We start from the raw sequence: 13,118 nt of genomic DNA on the forward strand, positions 1-13,118 counted from the left end.
TAGAGGTTTATTTTTGTTTCAGTTTCTAAGTGGTGGATGATAATTCAAATCCTACAATACACGAGGTGAGGTTCTACATCACGTATCTGGGTTTCTATAATAGTTATATCAATTCTCACTCTTCATGTGGAACACTGCCATTTTTAACTAGTACTGCAAAAGGTAAGCTTGTCAGAAGATCAAGAAGGGAAAGAAATCTTCCAATTGAAACTCCTTTCAAATAAGTAAAGAAAGTTCTGGGAAATCAAGTGATTTATCTGAAATCAAAATACTAGGAAGTAAAATAGGTAGGATTTTGACTTCTAATCCAGTGTAAAACATAATGCCCCATCTTATCTAGAGAGAAAAACTGTGAGCCCTAGAGAGCAACGGTTTCATATTTCCACACAGCTCATGGTCATAGAGATAGGAAAAGAAACAGCCTTCTGTATCTGGAAGGAGACAAATTTCTACATGAGCACATAGTTCAGGAGAACTCAGTGCTGACCTCTTGGGTACAAAGAGTTTGAGAACCAAGGTTCCAGATGATCATGCAATTCACTGGTTCCTTAAATGCAGTGACACTATCTTTTCTTCTATGGCTTTTTCATTCATTTTGTTAGTTATAGCAGTTTCCCCTACAATTAAGCAAATGAAATAATATCTAACAAAGGAATACCCCCCAATACAAAGGAATTGCTAACAGGTTGTACTGATAAATCCCAATGCTCATGGAACTTTTCATACCTGATTAAAAATGTCATTTCTTTTGCAACGATATTCTATAGAGTTGTCAATTTTGTGATGGAAAAGTAATTTGAGGACTTCTAGTGTATCCTCATATATTATAGACTAGGATACTAAAGCATAAAGTTGTTAAGTGGCTTTCCTCAAATCTATAGATTTACTATTTACAAGCTTGAAAACATGGGGCAAGACTTTAATTCCAACTTCAGCATAAATTTCAATCTACCACATTGCCTACGCAGTTAGATATGAGACTATCAGAAATGGAAGACAAGCCAGACATTCTTTAGTTCAACTGCATGAGACATATAATAAATTTTCATTTTCTACTATTTTCATAGGATTATTAAACATGTAGATGAGAAGTTTGAAAATATAGTTTATCTAATTAGTCTTTATTTTAGCAAAACTTTTGATCAATTATCTCTTTTTATTCTTGTGGAGAAAATAGATGATAATACAATCTGATGGATTCCTAAGTTGTTGGTGATGGTAATCAAGGTATGTTGTTAATTGTTCCATTTCAACATGGGAGTAGGAACCCAGTGGGTTTCTCCAGGAATCTGTGTTTGGACCTGTGCTATCTAGCAGTGTTGTCATGATTCAGATCAAATATATGTGAGAAGTTTGTCAGATCTCCAGATTAAACAAGGTTTAGAGGAATAGTTAGGATAGCAAGAGGATTACAGAGTAGGGATTCAAAATTATCTAGACAGTCTAGAGAATCTGGCTGAAATTAAAAAGTTCAAATTCAATAGGGCTAAATATAAAGTCTTGCCTTTTGGTGGGTGATATCAAACTAAAATCAGCTTTAAAAATATATCAAGAAAGAGGCAAAGATAGATATGTAGCTAAAAAAAAACTCGAGATTTTAAGAAACAGAAGGCTATTTATGGCAATTGTATGACATAGCCATAACTATTTAAAAAGCTAATAAAATCTTGGGGGTCCTCAAGAAAAAATTTGGCTTCTAAGAACAAGGGATAATTACACCATATTTTAACCTTGTCATACCTCATCTGTAGTGTTCTGTTTGGTTCTAGACACAATGATTTAAGGAGGATTTTCACAAATGGTAATGTAGTCATATTAGGGGAACCAGAATTGTAATGGGTGGGTGGTAGTGTTAATCATGGTAGTAGTATTATGTTAATATTTATTCTAGTTACAGCAGTCATTGTCATCACAGTAGTAGCAAAGGTGGTGGTGGAAAAGGAGGAAGGGAAGGAAGAGGAGGAGGAGGAAAAGAAAAAGGGGAAGGAGGAGGAAGAGGAAAAGAAGAAGGAGGAGGAAAAAGAGGAAAAGGAGGGGGAGAAAGGGTGGAGGAGGAGGAAATGTAGTAGTTCTCCTCATCATTCTACATCCAGAGGCTAGATATTCCTTTGTCAGGTATGTCATAGTGAGTATTCTTTAAGGATATAGGTTTGACTACTGAGATGTTGAGGTCCTTCCTCCTCTGAAATTCTGAGTTTCTGTAGGTCTGCTGGTGCTCTCCCTCCCTAACTTCTGCCTCTGGGATTCCCTGGTTTTCTTCAAAGCACAGGATAATGTACAATTCCCTGTATTTTTCTTATCCAGATTAATTGGATTCTAATCATCGATAAATATGACGTTGACTCATTTTTCCCTTTCTTGGATTGCAGACCAACTAGTTACATGAAAGGAATTTGCTGTTACCCATTGCCTCTAAAATGAAAGAGAGATGAATCATATTCTTCAGCATTGAGGATTTTGTATTCTTCATTCACACTGTACAAAATTTATCTGTAATAGAATAAGCAGTTTCATGCAGAAGATTAATGAGTGACTCAACGTGGAATTAAAATAACTGAAATTTTTAGGTGAGTTATTGGCAGGGGCTTATTAGAGGAAGAAATGAAGAGAAAAGGAAAGAACTAATAAATCTATAGGAAAATCAGGAAGTTGGCAGAGAATAAATGGAGAATAAAAACAATGTAACTGAATTCATTCTGCTAGGCCTTACACAAAATCTAAAGCTTCGAAAAATATTCTTTGTCATTATTTTGATCATACATATTACCACAATTATAGGAAATCTACTCTTTATCATAACCATGACTGCCAGTCAAATTTTGAGATCACCCATGTATTTTTTTCTAACTATCTTATCCATCGGGGATACTACCTTCTCTTCAGTCATTGCTCCTAAGATGTTTGTGGATTTACTCTATGAGAAGATAACCATCTCTGTGGAAGGCTGTCTGACTCAGCTCTTTGCAGATCATTTTTTTTAGTGGTGTTGGAATCATCCTCCTTGTGGTCATGGCTTATGATCACTATGTGGCCATCTGCAAACCCCTGCACTACATGACCATCATGAATCCTCATGTGTGCTACTTGCTGGTGGCAGCAGCCTGGATGGGGGGCTCCACATATGCCACCATACAACTCTTCTTCATGGCCCATCTTTTCTTCTGTGGCTCTAATGTTATTGACCACTTCATGTGTGATTTATTCCCATTGCTGAAACTTGCTTGCCTGCACACCCAAGTTCTTGGCTTTTTAGTCATTGCTAACAGTGGAGTAATGTGCCTGTCAATCTCTCTCATACTAATTATCTCCTATGTTGTTATCCTCTCTTCCCTGAAGGGTGGTGGTTCTGAAGGCAAGCAAAAGGCCCTTTCCACCTGCACCCCTCACTTCACAGTGGTGGTCTTGTTTTTTGTTCCCTGTATATTCTTGTATGTGAGGCCAATAGTCACTTTCCCTAAAGATAAAGCTGTATCTTTGTGTGTAAGTATGATCACTCCAATGTTAAACCCTTTGATCTACTCACTTAGGAATACAGAGGTTAAAAAGGCCATGAGGAAACTCTGGATTACAATAGTGACTTTGCTTTTTCAATAAAACATGTCTAACAATCAAATCACTCAAATGAAGAGGAAAGATACAAATGCTTTAGCAGTTTTTTTTTAATCAGTTCTTGTGTGCAAAGTCAGTCACTTGTGCAGTTAGAGCGACCCCATGTTCAAATATTATTTAGACTTCAGTATGTTCCCAGCCAGCCTGGAGGAGACAGTGGTAGGATACACCCTTGTCCATGGACACTAGTCCTATCTCCTTATGATACTGTAAGGGCAGCACTAATCCCATAGACTCATGAATACTTATATCTATCAACATCTTTTGCCTTTATATGTTGTCCTATTTAAAAATTTTTGCCCTGTGTTTAAAAACAGCTTGAGCAGTTTGAAATCCTCACTGGCTACACCCTACTACTTGCAACCTTGATATGCTAATAAAATATTTTTTCCTTTCTTTTCCTGAATTTACTTATTGACTAGAATGAGGCCTGATGCAAGATTTCTTTTAACAAAGGTTTACACACTTGTTCTAATATTCCCTTTACTAACAAAGGTCAAAATCCCATTAAGGCTTCTCATGCTAGTCCTAGTTTTCCCATAAGTATTATACAGAAGTTAAAACTACCTGGACTTTTTTCTTTCCTTTTGCTGCCCATCCAACTATTAAATGCAATGAGTAAGATGGATAGATAGTGTGAAAAATGATTCTCAGAGCTTCCCCTCTCCCCAGCCATTCTCCAACTCTAAAGTTCTTCACAAGGACATTACTGATAATGAGATTACTTTAATTCTTATCCTGGTCAAACTCCAACCCAGGCCTGAATTGATTTAATCTGCACAGAATCGGATGGAGACATATTCTTCTGCTAGATAGCCCAAGGTTGAGTGTGGGTGGTGTGATAGAACAGATATTTCCTCTGTCCAGAGGTAGAATGGTGGCAGAATGATATCAGCCCCTTTTCAAAAGGTATTTTTCCAGGATTAAGTGACCTAACCTTCCAGTGTGTTGACCAATGATTTGATTGGTCCCTCTTGGGAATTCCTACTCTTCCAAGGGCATATAAGTTTGTACCTTCAAATCCCAAATTGAGCCATTTCTGAACTGGCTTCCTTAGAAGATGCCCAATTTTGCACTATGACTCCCATGCAATGCATGTCAAGCCAGCTTGAGAGAAATAAAATGTGGACACATGACCTAATATTCCGTTTGTCTCTTTCTTAGAACAAATTCTCGTTTTCGGGGTTGATGATAGATACATGGATGGATGGATGAATGGATCGATAGATACATACACAGACAGGGAGACAGACAGACACAGAGAGAGAGAGAGAGACAAAGACTGAGAGCATATGAAATATTCTTCATATATAGTCCTCCACCTATGCAAAGGAATAAGACATAACTTCTAAACTTTTCTCCAGAGCTAGATATCATTATTTTCATTTCACACAGTTTAGTTTCATTTTGGGCCTTTCTGTTTTACCTTGTCGCAGTCATTTCTTGGTATGGCATTCTTTATTCTTCATTAGTTCAATGTGTCTGTCTGTGCTTTTCTGAATTCTTCAAATTCATCATTTCTTATGGTACTATGGTACTGGAGTCAGTCAGACAGCAAGCACGCATGAAGTGTCCACTCTATGCCAAACACTGAGCTAAACCCTCCAGATACAAAGAAAGGGAAACCACTGGAACTCTATCTTCAATTAATTAACATTTCAATGGGGTAGACTACAAGCAAACAACTATGTGCTTACATATTATTTACCATATAAATTGGTGGTAATCTCCAAGTAGAGAGATGGCTACAGCAGAGATGGGATAAGGCCTCCTGGTGAATTTGGAATTTGAACTGAATGTAAAGGGAAGTCAGTGAAGGCAGGAAGTAGAGAGTAAGCATTCAAGGCCTGAGGGTCAGAAAATGAGTGACAAGGAACAGAGTAGAGGAAGGGAATAGTGGATGAATAATTCAAAATGATTTTCCAGAATTTAAAATTTCTCCACTTGTATACTTTTCCACTCTCTTTATGCAGCCATTCTACTTTTTATATTTTTTTAGTATTTTTTTCCAGTTAGCTGAGTGTCATATAAAGCCTCAGAATTGCTTTTATCTGTATTTCACTTATTAGTGATCTTGAACAATCTTGCTCAATCAATCAACATTTATTAAGCACCCAATATACGCCAGCACTAGCTCCTTCATGAGCCTTTATTTGAGGAAACCTTTCTCCAATCACCCTCTCTTCAAGCCCTGACTAGCTTGTGACTTTGCCGATTCCCTTTACCCAAATGGTGACTGCCATCCTCCTTTTCAGCTCTCTTGTATATGTTGTCTTTTCCCTACTAGAATTTAAGCTCCTTGAGGATGGTCTCTCTTTTTGCTTGCCTTTGTGTCTCCAGGGTTTAGCACAGTGCCTGACACATAGTAAGCATTTAATAAATGTTCTATCGTATCTATTTATCTAAACTATATCTAGCTATCTTACATATATTTCAAATCTATCACCTATATCTTTAACGTGTCATTTATCTATCTATCTATGTAATCCAGGCCTGATCAAGCTGCCAGCCTGCCAAAGGATTTCAGGCAACTCACAATAAATAAAGAGGAAAACATCCTTTGGTGTGCAGGTTGCTGCAAGTTGTGCAGGCATGATCTAATCTCTCACCTATAAATCTCTATATCTATCTATCTGTCTGTTTTTGATTGGCTAATAATAGGTCCCTTCTCAAGCACCATGTAATGACTATTTTTTGTTCCCTGATGGCTCAGGGTGAATGCAAATAGTAATCATTTCTCTTTAGGCCAGCAATCCTCAGGATCTCCCCCTCCCAGGTTTTTGTATTTTTTGTTTTGTTTTGTTTTACTAAAGAGGCCTTTCCTTGACTCACTTTTTAAACTGACCTAATCACTAAATGGGTGTTGCCTCATTCAAAGTGAGAACTCAGAAAGACCTTAGCTGCATCCTGGGTCATCTCTAGTTGTCCTGATCTATATATGGCCACTGGATGCAGATGGCTCTGGAGGAGAAAGTGAGGCTGGTAACTTTTCACATCCCTCCCTCCCTCAAATACAATTCAATTGCAAGTCATGGCATTGTCTTCCTGATATCATGGCCCGTTTTGACAATGAAGGACAAAACCACAATGTATGTGTGTATTTATGTATGTATGTGTGTATGCATCTGCCTGTCTTTCTAGAATTTTAATATGTAGTTTTCAATTGCTTCCTTTGATCACTTATCTACTAGGTACTGTCTCACAATATGTATTTAAACTGATGATTAATACTAAGTCATTTAACTTCTCATCTGTTCCTTTCCTGTGTTTTCTAGTAAACTTGATTGCCAATTTACAGAGAGACAGGAGTAACTGTATTGAATTTTTTTTTATTGTGGTCCTTAGAGAGTGCAATCTTTGCTATGAAGATAAGAATATGCATCTTTCAGGATAATATTTCAAAGGATATTCATTTTCTCCTAAATCCTATGCAGAGCAATAACTAGGCCAAGACAAAGGTGGCTTTGTGCTGGTGTTGCAACACACAGATTATATTGAGAGAATTTGTTTTTAGCCTATCCTAGTAGAAATTAGGGAACCTAAAATCTAATTAGCACAAATAGCTCATTAAAGCATGAAACTACCAGATTGCCAGCTTCCTTTACCTTGTAGACATCCCAGTAGAGCTTCTTCCCAGCCTAGCTCTACCTTAATAGCCTCTTCCTCTGAAGATGAGCATATGAGCATGTCATACTTAATTTTCCCTAGAGGTGAGTTCAAAGTATCTTGAGGTTCTGCTGATAGGCTGGTGTTCTCTGGTCTTTGAAAGAGACACTGCTTCCCTAGAGGCAAGCATGGTGCCTGAAATATACTTGGTAATGACTAAAGGTTTGTCAATTTATTGATTGATTTGTCTCCTCACTTTAGCATGTCTCACAAGTGGCGCTGTTGCTTTCAGACAGTTAACAAAGTGGGGATCCATCACCCTTTGAAACACCCTATACCCATTTTAGAATACTCTAGTTAGAAAGATGTCGGTTTTCACTTTCCTAAAACTTCTATTTGCCTTTTTGAGACTTCCATCCATTTATCCCGATTCTCTCCTAGAGTACTAAATAGTCAGTTGGATGGTCATTTATTTATTAATTTGCCTGGAATAGCCAGGTTAAGAGTTAGGAGAGGGGTGCAAAACACACCAACGTGTGACTTGTCTAAAACTCTTACTTGTAGAGTTGGCTATGTATTTTCTGGGGGTGGTCTGTGTCCAGAAGAATTTAGAGACACGTAGTCATGCATTATGTAATGCTACATCCTTTTATTAATCATAGAAAAGTAAAATAAAAGTAACAATAATTTTTTTTCTCTTGTTTGCCATTATGAAAAGGTTATAGGGCTAGGGTTAAATGAAATTTAATAAGTCAAGAGATAATCAGTGTCCCTGGTATGGGAGGAACAGAAGACAATTCTAATTAGATATTACTATGTTGTTTAGACTACTAAGTTGGCCCAGAAATCCATATAGGTGGATCTAGATCATTAATTTTATGAGAATTTTAAAGGTCTTACCATGTCCTCAGAAATTTCGTTCAGTGTATCTGAAAATAAAACTGTCAAGTTGACTTTGGAACTTGCCTAGCTCATGAGACTTCCTGGAAAATAGTATCAGGTCAGTGTCCGTTAGTGACACCTTGTGGTTAAGTAAATATAGCAATAGTAACATAACTATATAAATTCACATCCCCATAAATTTATGAGGTTTGCACAATGATTCCCTCATAGCACCCTTTCAAAATTAGATCACTAAACATTACAAGGATTCAAATATTTTTGCAGAAAAGATGACTGAATTATGAGCCATAGCATTTCCATGCTACTTCTCTGGGCTGTCCTGAATGGAGGAAGGGAGGGAGAGGGGGTTATTATTTTTTCAGAGGGAAGGATTTCTACATAGGGTATTCATTAAGAGAACAGAAATGGGAATATTGTTTGAAAGTTAAAGAATCAATAAAATTTAGGATTCATATAGATGTCCAAGACTCTTTTTTCTCCTTTTTTAAAAACATGATTATTTATTTTTAACTTTCTTTTATTTTTTTTTAATTTCAAATTCTCTCTCTCCCTCCCACCCTTCTCCCACTCATTGAGAAGGTAAGAAATGTGATATCAATTATATATGTGAATTCACTGAAAACATTTCCATATTAACCATATTGAAAAACAAAGCTAGAAAAATAAAGTAAGTGAAAAAATATACTTCAATCTGCACTAAGAATTTATCAGGTCCTTCTCTGGAGGTGAAGAGCATTTTTTATCACAAGTCCTTTGGAATTGTCTTGAATCATTGTATGGATCAGAATACCTAAGACATTCACAATTTGTTATTGTATAGTACTGCTGTTTCTTTGTACATTTTTTTTTTTACTCCTTGGGTCTGCTAACTTAACTTTACATCTGTTCATATAAGTCTTTACGGGTTTTCATGAAACCATCCTGCTTGTCATTTTTCACACAGCACAATAATATTCCATCACAATAACATACCAGAACTTGTCCAGCCATTCCCCAGTTGATGGGCATCCCCTCCATTTACAATTCTTTGCCACCATAAAAAGAACTGTTATAAATACTTTTGTACATATAGGTCTTTTACCTTTTTCTTTGATGTCTTTGGGATACAAACCTAGAAGTGGTATTGCTGGGTCAAAGGGTATGCACAGTTTTATAGCCCTTTGGGTATTGACCCACATTGCACTCTAGAATGATTTAATCAGTTTACAACTCCACCAACAATGCATTAGTGTCCCAATTTGTTTTTACATTTCTTCTAACATTTGTTATTTTCCATTTATATTATATTAACCAATCTGATAGGTGTAAGGTGGTACCTCGAAATTGTTCTAATTAGGGTATCTCTAATAGGTAGTGACTTAGAACATTTTTTTCATATGACTACGAATGCTTTGATTTCTTCTGAAAACTGCCTATTCATATCCTTTGACCATTTATCACTTGGAAAGTGACTTGTAGTCTTGAAATTTTGCCTCTCTATATAATTGAGAAATGAGGCCTTTATCAGAGAAACTTAGTGTATTTTGCCCCCAGTTTCCTTCTAATCATGTCTGCATTGGTTTTGTTTGTGCAAAACTTTTTTTTTAATTTCATGTAATCAAAATTATCTATATTATACTCACAGTTAGAAAATGGAGTTGGAAGAACAGCAAGGAATTGTAGTGTCTCTGAATATAATTTGTACCATTCTTCAAAGAATATTTGGTCCTTGAAGGTAGGGACATGTCTATTTATTTATTTATTCATTCATTCACTCATTTATTTAGTCTCTCTATCCTTAGGGCCTAAGACAGTGTCTAACTCATAGTTTGTGATTAATATGGGTCAGTTGAATTTAATGTCAAGTGGAGCTTTGGATTAATAGGAGATTGAACTCCTACAGATCCCTCAAACCAAGATTTTGTGATGATCACATGACATTGTAACTTTATCGTTGTGTTTACTTCATAATCTTTTTTACATATAGCTCAGTGCAAACCATAATTTTGCAAATAGTCACTTTTTTTTGGCTGGGGGTGGAGTGAGGCAATTGGGGTTAAGTGACTTGCCCAGGCTCACACAGCTAGTAAGTGTCAAGTGTCTGGTCTGAGACCAAATTTGAACTAATTTTTAAGTGTTTATCCTATTTAACTATTGGAAATGAGACATGCTTTTCACTCTCCAGATCTTATAAGCTGAGATAGAACATGTCAGATTTGGGTCTATAGGGCACCCAACCTTATTATATATTTAAATTAAATTGAAGCCAATTGAATATTTATTTTTCGAAGTTACACAATTTAGTGTCAATATTAGGTAATGTTATTTAACAGATAAGCAAAGAAACCACAAATAAGCAATAGAATCATTTCTCACCTCTGCAAATGATTAACTTCATGAGAATAAAGGAAAAAAAAATCAGATATCTGAATTATAATCACTCATTTGGTATAGTCCATTTTGGCTTTAAGTTTTATAGTACACTTCACATATGCTTGCTGTCTCATTTGTTCCTTAGAGTAACCTTGCTGTGTCAGTACTATTATCTCCATTTGCAGGTGGAGAAACTGAGGCCGAAAGGGCTTAAATGACTTACCCCAGGTCACAAAGTTATTGTATATATGAAGCCATGTTTTAATTCAGATATTCCTGACTACAAATTCAGTATTGTGTCCATTCCAAATACTATTTTCTGATAAATTACTTTTAAAAAGTCTCATTTCAAAAATTGTTTTTATCATAATGGTTGGGATAATTTCCTAGACTCTATTACAACTGAAGGAATCGAATCCTATCCCTCCCTCCTCCCTTTCTTCCTTACTTCCATATATGTATATATACATATATACATACACACATACATATACATATATACACACATATACACATATGATGGAATTGGAGGAAGAGCATAGAATTGTACAGTGTTTCTGTATATAATTTGTGCTACTCCCCAAAGAATATTTGCTACTGGATACATACATACATATATACATACATACACACATACATACGTATATATACATATATATATATATACACATATACACTTTCAAATAGTTACAGTACCATCTATCAATATTTACATATATTTACCTATCTGTAGATTCATATCTATCAAACTATCAGTATATATGTATATATGTGTATCTCTCTCTCTCTCTCAGCTAATCACAGAGCACCAAAGAAACGAGTGCTTAATAAATAATTATTGAATGTATACATTCTATCTATTAAACTCTGTTTTGACTTTGAATTACCTTCCAAGCTTCCTTTCTGGGAAGACCCCTGTTTCCTCACAGTTTCTCAGATTTGTACCTTTGAAGTCATCTGTGATTCTTCACTTTCTCTCACTTTCTGTGCCCAATCAGCATCGGACCTTCTGAATTCTCTCTCTTTAACATCCTTTGTGTATGTCCCCTTTTCTCCACTCACTCAGAATCAGTATTAGTTGAAGTCCTTATCCTCTCTTATCTGGAAGGAAAAAGGAAAGAGAGAAGAGGAGAGGGGAGGGAAAGGGAGGGGAGGGGAAGAAAGGATCATAATTGCCAAATTGTCCTCCTTGCTATCAGTATTGTATTTTTACAATTAATTCTCTACAATCTGCCAAAATAAATTTTCCTAATTCACAATTATGCTGCTATCTCTGTTCTGCTGAAATACTTACAGTGTTTCCCATTGCCTTTTATAAAATGGAAATTCCTTAGCTTGACTTTTATAATCCTCAATGTTGTGGTCTGAGAGGCTTAGACCCCTCAAAGACTAGAGTATAGGATGGGGTCATCTGGAATGAATTCACAGACTCGAGCATTCTTTGAGTCAAATTGACAAAGATTTATTTTTATGCTTTTCAGTGGGCAAGGATTATTAAGGAACCTGTGAGAGAGTAAAGATGATGCTGGGGTTTATATGGAAAAAGGCATGGGAAAGGAATGCCAGGAATAATAATTAGGTAATTTAAAGGTACAGGTGTCTTTGGGAGCTATGGATGGGAAAGTGTAGGGGGTATACTGGACAGGGAGGGAGATGTCAGAGGAACTTAGGAATCCCGCACAAGGAAGAGTCCCTGGGCCATTCAGGGACAAAAATCCTTGGGCCAGGTACCCGTCTCTCTGTCCTGAGTAGGAAATACTCTGCAATGAGGGAAAGTTTTCTCACAAGATAGGAGATTACTCGGAGATTGGGAGGCTTCCAGAGACATGATCTTAGGACTGGGAGCAGCCCAGCACTCTCTCACCCAGCTTTGTGTAACTACACCAGGGAGAGAGATAAGGGTTTTGCTGAGGCCACTCATGAGTCATTGCTAGGCACAGCGTCCTTGGGTTGGGGAAAAACTGCCAGGGATAGTGTTTCTGAGGCTGGGGAGAAATTGGGGTCCAGACACAGGCACCCAAGCACTCCATCACTTAAGGTTTCGCTGCTACCATATCTACTTATACTTATTTAATTTAATTAAGTGTATACTTAATTAATACTCATTCCTTACAGTTTTGATAACAGATGTCTGCTGGGGTAGAATACAAAAGGCCTGTTTCGTAGTTACATTGCAGTCAAACAAGAATACATGTGATTGCCTGAACACAGCATTCTGTCACCTGCCTTCATTTATTTACGCTGGAATGCCTTGTTTCCCTCTCTCTGCACCTTAACATCTCTTTCCTTACCTCCCTCCCGCAGTTTTGAATGTTTTCTTCCCTTCTTAAATTAACTTGTATTGACATATCATTTGAGGCATTGTATGATTTTTTTCAAAATGTAGTATGTAATGTATACTAGAGGATAGGGACCACATTTCATTTTTTCCCTTCCTGTAGTCAATAATAATCACAATGCTTGCACATAGATGCTTGTTTTATGAAATGAATCTTATCAACCACGCCACTTATTTCTCTATGCATTATCTCTCCCTCCCAGTAGAATGCAATATATTTGAGTACATGGATTTTTTTTTTAACTTACTATCTCCAGTGACTAGCATAGTATCTTGTGTGTAATAGGTGTTTAATAAATCTATGGCAAAT

At 36.6% G+C, this 13,118-nt stretch overlaps 1 pseudogene; it reads left to right on the forward strand.

The window, feature by feature from the left end:
• The first annotated feature begins 2,663 nt into the window (after positions 1–2,663).
• LOC114051795 lies at positions 2,664–3,594 on the forward strand (annotated as a pseudogene).
• The last annotated feature ends 9,524 nt before the right edge of the window (positions 3,595–13,118 follow it).

The sequence above is a fragment of the Vombatus ursinus genome, unplaced genomic scaffold, assembly GCF_900497805.2.
Source record: "Vombatus ursinus unplaced genomic scaffold, bare-nosed wombat genome assembly UNPS02014806.1, whole genome shotgun sequence".
Classification (NCBI taxonomy): domain Eukaryota; kingdom Metazoa; phylum Chordata; class Mammalia; order Diprotodontia; family Vombatidae; genus Vombatus; species Vombatus ursinus.